We start from the raw sequence: 8197 nt of genomic DNA, 5'->3' as shown, positions 1-8197 counted from the left end.
TTGAGCATCTGTGGGGCATCCTCAAACGGAAGGTAGAGGAGCTCAAGGTCTCTAACATCCACCAGCTCTGTGATGTCATCATGGAGGAGTGGAAGAGGACTCTAGTGGCAACCTTTGAAGCTCTGGTGAACTCCATGCCCAAGAGAGGTTAAGGCAGTGCTGGAAAATAATGGTGGCCACACAAATATTATAAAATTATTAAAATATACAAATATTATTGACACATTTGCCCCAATTTGGACATTTTCACTTAGGGGTGTACTCACTTTTGTTGCCAGCGGTTTAGACATTAATGGCTGTGTGTTGAGTTATTTTGAGGGGACAGCAAATTTACACTGTTAAACAAGCTGTACACTCACTAATTTACATTGTAGCAAAGTGTCATTTCTTCAGTGTTGTCACATGAAAAGATATACTCATATTTGCAAAAATATACTCACTTGTGAGATACTGTGTGTGTGTGTATATATGTATATACAGACACACACACACGCATGTGTATAAACTGGTTGCATATGTGTGTGTGTGTGTGTGTGTGTGTGTGTGTGTGTGTGTGTGTGTGTGTGTGTGTGTGTGTGTGTGTGTGTGTGTGTGTGTGTATATATATATATATGTATGTGTATACGTATACAATGTACCCCCTCAAAGATTTCAGTTTGTTTTTCAATTGAATTGTTCACATTATAGGTCACATTAAAAAAAGTTCTGACATGATTTATCTTTGTGTCATACTTTTACATCCCAAGAGCCTGACATTTTAACAGGTGTGTGTAGACTTTTTACATCCACTGTGTGTGTGTGTGTGTATACATACATACGTTTTGGTATAAATTGGTTGCGTGTGTGTATGTGTGTATGTATATATATATATATTCACACACACACACACACACGTTTGTGTAAAAACTGGTTTCATATGTGTCACGTTTGTGTATAACTGGTTGCACACACATACAGCTCTGAAAGAAATTAATAGACCACTGCACCTTTTTCTTTCCTTTCCAAAAGAGTCGAAAGTGAAGGTTTTGAGTAAGAAACGGATTACATTTTATTGAATGCTTCTGTTACTCGCTCATAACCTTCCTTTCCAACTTTTTTGGAAAGGAATGTAAACGGTGCAGTGGTCTCTTAATTCTTTACGGAGCTGTATGCATGTGTACACACACACACACTTGTGTTTAACCTGGTTGCATGTATTTTGCTTCAGCAGTCTTCTAATGACAGCGTGCCTAATAAAAAGAGAAACTGATATTACCAGAGACGGTGGCTGGTGTGTATCAGTTTCGAGATTGTTACCCAAGCTCGTACTTCCTCTAAGGCTGTTGTACAAAATGCTGTACTTAGAGGTATGTGTACCTTTTAATAGTTTGATATTTCACTTTTCTTTTTTATTATCGTCAATGTGCACTTACTCCTGGAGCTACATCAAGCAACACTGAAATCACTTTAGTTGCATACCTCAGTCTACCCTCAACTCCATTAAATAAACCTATGAGCTTACAGCATTGCAATTTTCCCTGCTATACCACAAACCTAAAAAGAGCATGCATGGAGCAGGATAAGACTAGGAGTCTCTTTTTGTAGGATTTACTCTGGGTTCACTAGGGTTAAGTGGAGCTAATTTGCTCTGCTCTTTGTTGGACTGCTGGTATTCCGTGACCAGGATTCAAACTTACAGTGGGTTCGGAAAGTATTGAGACCCCTTCTCCTTTCTGGGTCATAAACAGAATTTATAATTCATGACAAAAACAATAATGTTGCAAATCAACAGAAAATACCCCATCATTAGAAATCTGTGCCAATTTATAAAAAATTTAACAATTATATGATCATAAGTATTTAGCCCCTTAATTCTGTACTTTGTAGAAGACCCTTTGGCAGCCATCATAGCTTTGAGTTTGTTTGGGTATGCCTACACCAGCTATGTACACCTGGATTTTCTTATAGCGCAGACCTTCTGAACCTATGGCAGATTGGATGGGGAGTGAACCGTCATCTCCAGGTTTCCCCTCAGATGTTAAATGGGGTTTACGTCCCACCTATGGCTGCGCCAATCAAGGATATTCAGAGTCTTGTCCCAAAGTGTTGTCGTTGTGTATGAGGATGAATTAGCCCAAGTCTGAAGCTCTGCGCTCAGCATTTATAGTTGTGCGGCCTTGTTGTGTAGATAGCCATTACATTTCTTTGCACTAGGGGGAGCTGTCGTGCACAATGTTGGTTTGTTTGCTTATAGAGTAGGCAAACTTCATAGAAGTATCTGTATAGCTGGTAAACAATGTAATAGCTATCTAGCTAGATCTGGGAAGATACAAACAACAGTATTTCTGGAATGGGGAGTTTGAAATTATTTGAAGACTAGGAGAGGGACTTTGAGTTGGAAGAACTGAGTCCTTTCAATACGTCTCGAGCGAGTGTGTTTGGTTCGCAGATGCGTAAGATGGACGAAGAGGAGCATCTTTAGGATGTCGGCTAATCATTTCAAAGATCTTCTGCATCGCTTGGAACCTTTTATTACACATCAAGCCACCCACTTCACATAGGAGTCATCATTCCCCATGTCATCGTTGGAGATGCTGCTTTCCATTGCGTGTAAATCTGATGAAGCCCTTTCAAAGCAATTGTTTATTGAGATTCTGACAATATTTAGAGGGTTAAATCATAAGCAGACAAAATATTACATTAGATTTAGATTCAACTGTCTTTGAACAGTACAAGGACAAAAGAATGCAGTTAGAAGTCAGTGGGTTTTTTGTGTTATATTATTTTAATTTAAATGTGTAAGGTTCTACAACTATCGACATTCACCAGCCAGGCAGGTGATCTAGAAGACATTTGTTATGATGGTATATACCTGCAGTGAGGTATATACAAGCTAATTTCACAAGACTGTTTTTGAACCATGGCGAGGCACGGTCAGGGGAGTGGAGAAGACAGGTCATAGAAACATCGTGGCTGATGCAGGCAGAGCCTCGGGCTGCTGTTGGAGTCCACAATGACCTTATGAGGTATTTTTCATGTGCCATTGCAGGACACGGTGCTGAGGGCTGGCCTACTGACCGCTCAGTGAATTATTAACATAAACATTTAAAGAAAACTTATTTTTTTTTTATGTACAATTGTAAGTGTAACTAAGTATTGCAAACAGTGAAAAGAGCTGACTACTTAGAACTTATTTTAAAATGCAGTGATTATATGCAAAGAAGTCAAGAGGGACTGTGAATTTGCAATTGTTGCTGGCATTTTACTCTGCCCATCCCATTGGCCACAATGTAACTCAATGGATATGAAATACATATACAAAAAAAACTATTCTATATGCCGCAGTGAATGTATTGTAGGAAATGTTCAGGAGAGTGGATAGAATAATTATATGCAAAAAAATCAAGGGGCACTGTGTACTTGCATTTTTTGCTGGCATTTTACTCCGCCCATCCCATTGGCCACATTCCAAATTGCTGAATAGCCTTCAATTTAGATCCATTATTCCTTTTGTTAATGGAATTGATAATCACCACTTGATAATTACTTTACAATTCAGCCAACGATCTAATGTAGTTGTCAATTACTTATAATAACTGGTCATTAGCCTGTTGTACCACCTTTAGAGATGTAGGGGAGTCCAAAAGACCGTTTACGGTTTTATACCTTTTAGATTAGCAAAATCATTTTTACAACAAAATCACATCATAACCAATTTCCAACTATTACATACTAGAATATGTTCAACTTCATCAACTTTATTAGAAGGATATATTTTGTTACAACTACATTCCAACCATAGCTTAATTTGAGAGTAGAAATATGCATTTGTCCTTATATTGAAAGATACATGTTTTAATTGAGACATATGAAGGCTTGTATTGTAAAACTGATTTCTAACTGCATTTTGTTGTACTGTACTTGTACTGTTCTATGACAAAGTTGAATCTATTGTCATTGAACAAGTACAGTAGAACGAAATGCAGTTTGTGTCTAACCAGAGGAGTATACTACGAAGGATGTTCAACCTACTCAGATTTAACTCAGGGTTATCAAGGAAATTCAGGGTTGACAAACTCTGATTGCCTAAAGTGGTGTTAAATGGTACAACGACTGTGATTTAAGATGTGTTAATTGACTGTGTTATCCTACTGGCGTTTGTGCGCATTCGCCTAAAAGGGGTGCGCGTCTGGCAACGCAAGCTGAGTTTTGTACAATGGCTCATGCTCCGTCTTCTTTCCAGGAAGTATGCACGTTTATATAGAAAGGATTTGAGGAGTTAAAAGAAAGGTTAACGGCTAAATCTAACACTGTGGCGGCCAACAAAGCCATGGAGGCTTTTTGGGAGCTTATTGCCGAAAGTAAATTCGTGAGAGCAGTGTCCTATATTCTCCATTTTGGCTTACAAACTCTCCTTTTATTTGTAGTATGATTGAGATGTAAAGGCAAGTAAAATAGTCTAAATATGTGAAAACAATTAGGATAATTGCGACCCGGCCCCGGATGAAGCGGAAGAAGATAATTCAGTTACGCCCAACACGTCTCTGAAATTGACCCATTACTCACTGTTAATTAAGATATATCCATAAAACACCGCCCACAAAAGGCGGGCACATGGCAGCATACCCTGGGTAAAACGTATTCACCTTTCGTAGTTATGGGTTAATCGGGAAGTTACACCCGACGTCCCCAGGTTACTCCTGAAGTTCTCTCGCTTCGTTGTATACCCCTCAGAAGTGCAAATAGAGGAGGGCAAACTATTTACAAGTATATGTACGTACAAGTGGTATGTATAAATGTGCAATTAATGCAAATGCTATACATATGGCACTTCTAAATGTGCAATGGAAGCAAATAGAAGGCAGAACATTTACAACAATTAATTTCTATTAAGTATAAATCTGTTATTAATCTAATAGTATCTTCTTGTGATTTATCCCTCAAAATAATTTCAGAATATCAATAAACAATTGCTTACTTTGAAAGGGCTTCAGGTGACTCCTATGCCAAGAAGTTTTGCAGGTGGAGGGATAGCAATTGTCTCCTGAAGCTGGTTTGCGTGAAGTGGGTGACTTGATGTGTAATAAAGCCTTCCAAGTGATGCAGAAGATCGTTGAAACGATTAGCCGACATGCTAAAACATTTTAAATACACCTTTTCGTACATCTTACGCATCTGCTGAACAAGCACACTGTATTCCAGCTTGCTTACCAACTATACAGATACTTATTGTAGGAAGTTTTCCTGCTCTACAAGCGAATAAACCAGGTGCCAAGCGTCTTCTCGCTTTCCTTCTTCCTCCTCCTCATTTAAATTTACTTGTTCTCTCAACCGCGCCATCCCAGAAACCGTCTTCCCCGATCTACCTAGTTAGCAACCTAATATATTGTTTACCAACTATATAGTTACTTCTTCTGTGAAGCTTTCCGGCTCTGCAAACCAACATTTTGTGCAACACAGCCTAGTGCTAAGAAGTGTAATGGCTATCTACACAACAATGAGTCTCCGTACACCCGCACAGGCCATTAACAACGCAGACCCGCAGAAGCATAAACCAAGCTTATGACATGCTGCCTGATAGACTCAGAGAATGAGGAATAATATTTGTCAATCTTTTTGGCCTGAATGCAAAGGTAAATGAGCGGCAAACCGCAACCAGTTTTCCGAGCTGCTCGTGGGTGGAGGCGCCCAAAGTAAAATGTTGTTGAACTTTTGAGTTCCCGCCGCCCATATCGACCAATGAACAGCGTTCATCTTGTCAAGCAATCAAACCCTCATTCATTGACCAATATATGAGAGGAAAAAATGAAAAATATATTATAATCGGATCTCCCGTAATTATACAATTTAACTTTGCACTCTGCAAACCTACGGGGACATAAAACATTGGTGCAGTTATGTGCTTATCAGGTGGGTGTTAGCGTATATTTTATGGATGCAAAAGGAGGAGAGTGGGTTTATAATACTGTAGTTTGTACTAGATTGACTGGCTGGCTTTGCAAGTGCACAACTAGTATAGTTGTTAATTGAATGTCAATTGTTATGTGTAATTTTGTTTATCCGCTATAATTAGCTTTTCCTCCTGTTGGTAGCAGAACGTTTCACATGGAGCAAAAAATATATGCCGCTGCAGTACGACGATGGACCAACAAGGAAGACCCTCTCTTGTTTATGAAAGACTTGCGCCGGAACAGCTCAAACAGCCGCACTGCCTTCCCGAGATGCTTTCCGTCAACAACGCCCAGACGCTATTCATTGAAAAAGGCAGCGGATGCGCCGGACCAGTGGACCTCCACCGTATGAGACCTTCACGACCACTGGCGGCCCGTATGCCTTAAATCGGCCCTTACTCAGGAGCGGCTTCCATCTAGCCACAAAAAAATGCATAATTAATTCCCAATAAACCCTTTAAACAATCAAAGTCCCCCCTTGTCCATATCATGAGTCAAGCAGCAACATCATAATAACGACCCAACATACCCTAAACGTAACACAACAATCAACTCCAATGAATGTACTAGTAACAGTTTCTAGCTTTGAAAAGGAATATGTCACTATTAAACATATCAGGATAGTTGTAATTATGATTATTAAGCAACTTCACAAAAGAAAACAAGTATTCATGACCAATGTTTGGGTATTGATCATATGTAGTCCTCTACCTGCCTTGTGAGGAATTAACATACATAAGAGATCAAAATGCCAGTCAGTTTAGGAAAACTATTGATTGTTAGGAATGACCCTAGATTCCCATCAAATGTCCTGTAGTTCTAGTCTTCAGCCTTCTCTGTCTTGCATCAATGATGTCAAGTTCCAATGTCAGTTACTGCAGTCAGAGTGATGTGGACCCAGAAAATTGCCTGGTTGTCCTACAAGTCACTGTAGGTGTGTGGAGTAGTGAGTTTCCAACACCTCGCTAATTCAAGATTAACACCACAACAGTGTCTTCAGTGTTGGGACCATGTGACCTGTCCAGTCAACTGGCCAGTGGTACTCTGACCTGTAGTATGTGGAGTCCTTCAGGACTCAGGGGGATTCTCCTCTTATCTCGCTGTCGATGATTCATCTAGAAAGGGAGTGAGAAGCCAAGTGATCTGACCACACTCAGTTGTCTGTATCCAGTCAGTGACGTGATGTATCATCAGAAAAGGGGTTGTGATGTCCCGATCTGTTGAACGTATAACTGCAAAACGTTGATTATCGTGCTTCAAAATTACATCGAACTTTCATCCACTGGGTATTGTTCCATCAACTCCCAACAATGAAGAAAATAGATCAGTCTAGAAAACTTGTGGATCTCAGAAGTTCCATCACTAGAATGAAGCATACACCCTATTCAGACAAGTTTCCATAATAGTCTATGTCAAATATCCATTTCCATCCAGAATCGGCTTGGTTGATGTTTCATTCAATGTGCTATTTTTATGCCAGATAGCACATGGCAGCGGAGTGAGATTCCGTTGTCTGATCAGACTTGACTTTGCTTTGCCAAATCCCAAATGGTTACATCAATGCTTTTCCACCATTATTTTCTTCATGTAACTCATGTAAGTCTTTATAAGTACCAATTTGATTTGCTCTGAGCCCTAAGCTCAACTCTTTCCAATCATAATCAATAAACATATCATACATCCCCCCTGATTTCACTTCATGAAGTCAATGGAAAGTGACACCATGAGTGAATGCAGAACACAATGACAAATACGGCCACAGGAGGGGCCATCCTGAACCCGGACTGACCATCATTGGTAACAGGTATAGATCTAGAATCCATTTGATAAAGAGCTGCATATTGTACATTCATCAAAAACATCAAAATCAAAGTGAACCTGTAAAAAATAAACACAATCAATGACATCAAATGGTCAGGAGTTAAAGTTCAGGAGAAAAGCCTGGTTCAGGTTAAATCCTCTGTGTGTGAGGAATGAATAAATACAGCAATAGAAAAACATTAAACTTTATTTTATTGTCTAGTTTGATAGTCAGCCACAACTGAAAAATAACAGATATAAATCTAGGAATGAATAACAATTCATTTAAAAAGCCACAGTTTCACGCTCTAGCAGTTAATAAACAGAACTGCATGCGTCTTGCGGAAGAACATTGTAACCGGCGCTACTTCTCTCCGTTTATGACTATGGACAAGGTCCTGTGCTACTTCACAGCGGATGCGACCCGCTGGACTAAAATAGTCCGAAAATAAACACTTATTATAGGT

Source organism: Esox lucius, chromosome 20 (assembly GCF_011004845.1).
Source record: "Esox lucius isolate fEsoLuc1 chromosome 20, fEsoLuc1.pri, whole genome shotgun sequence".
Classification (NCBI taxonomy): Eukaryota; Metazoa; Chordata; class Actinopteri; order Esociformes; family Esocidae; genus Esox; species Esox lucius.
Note: the sequence above shows the minus strand (reverse complement) of the source record.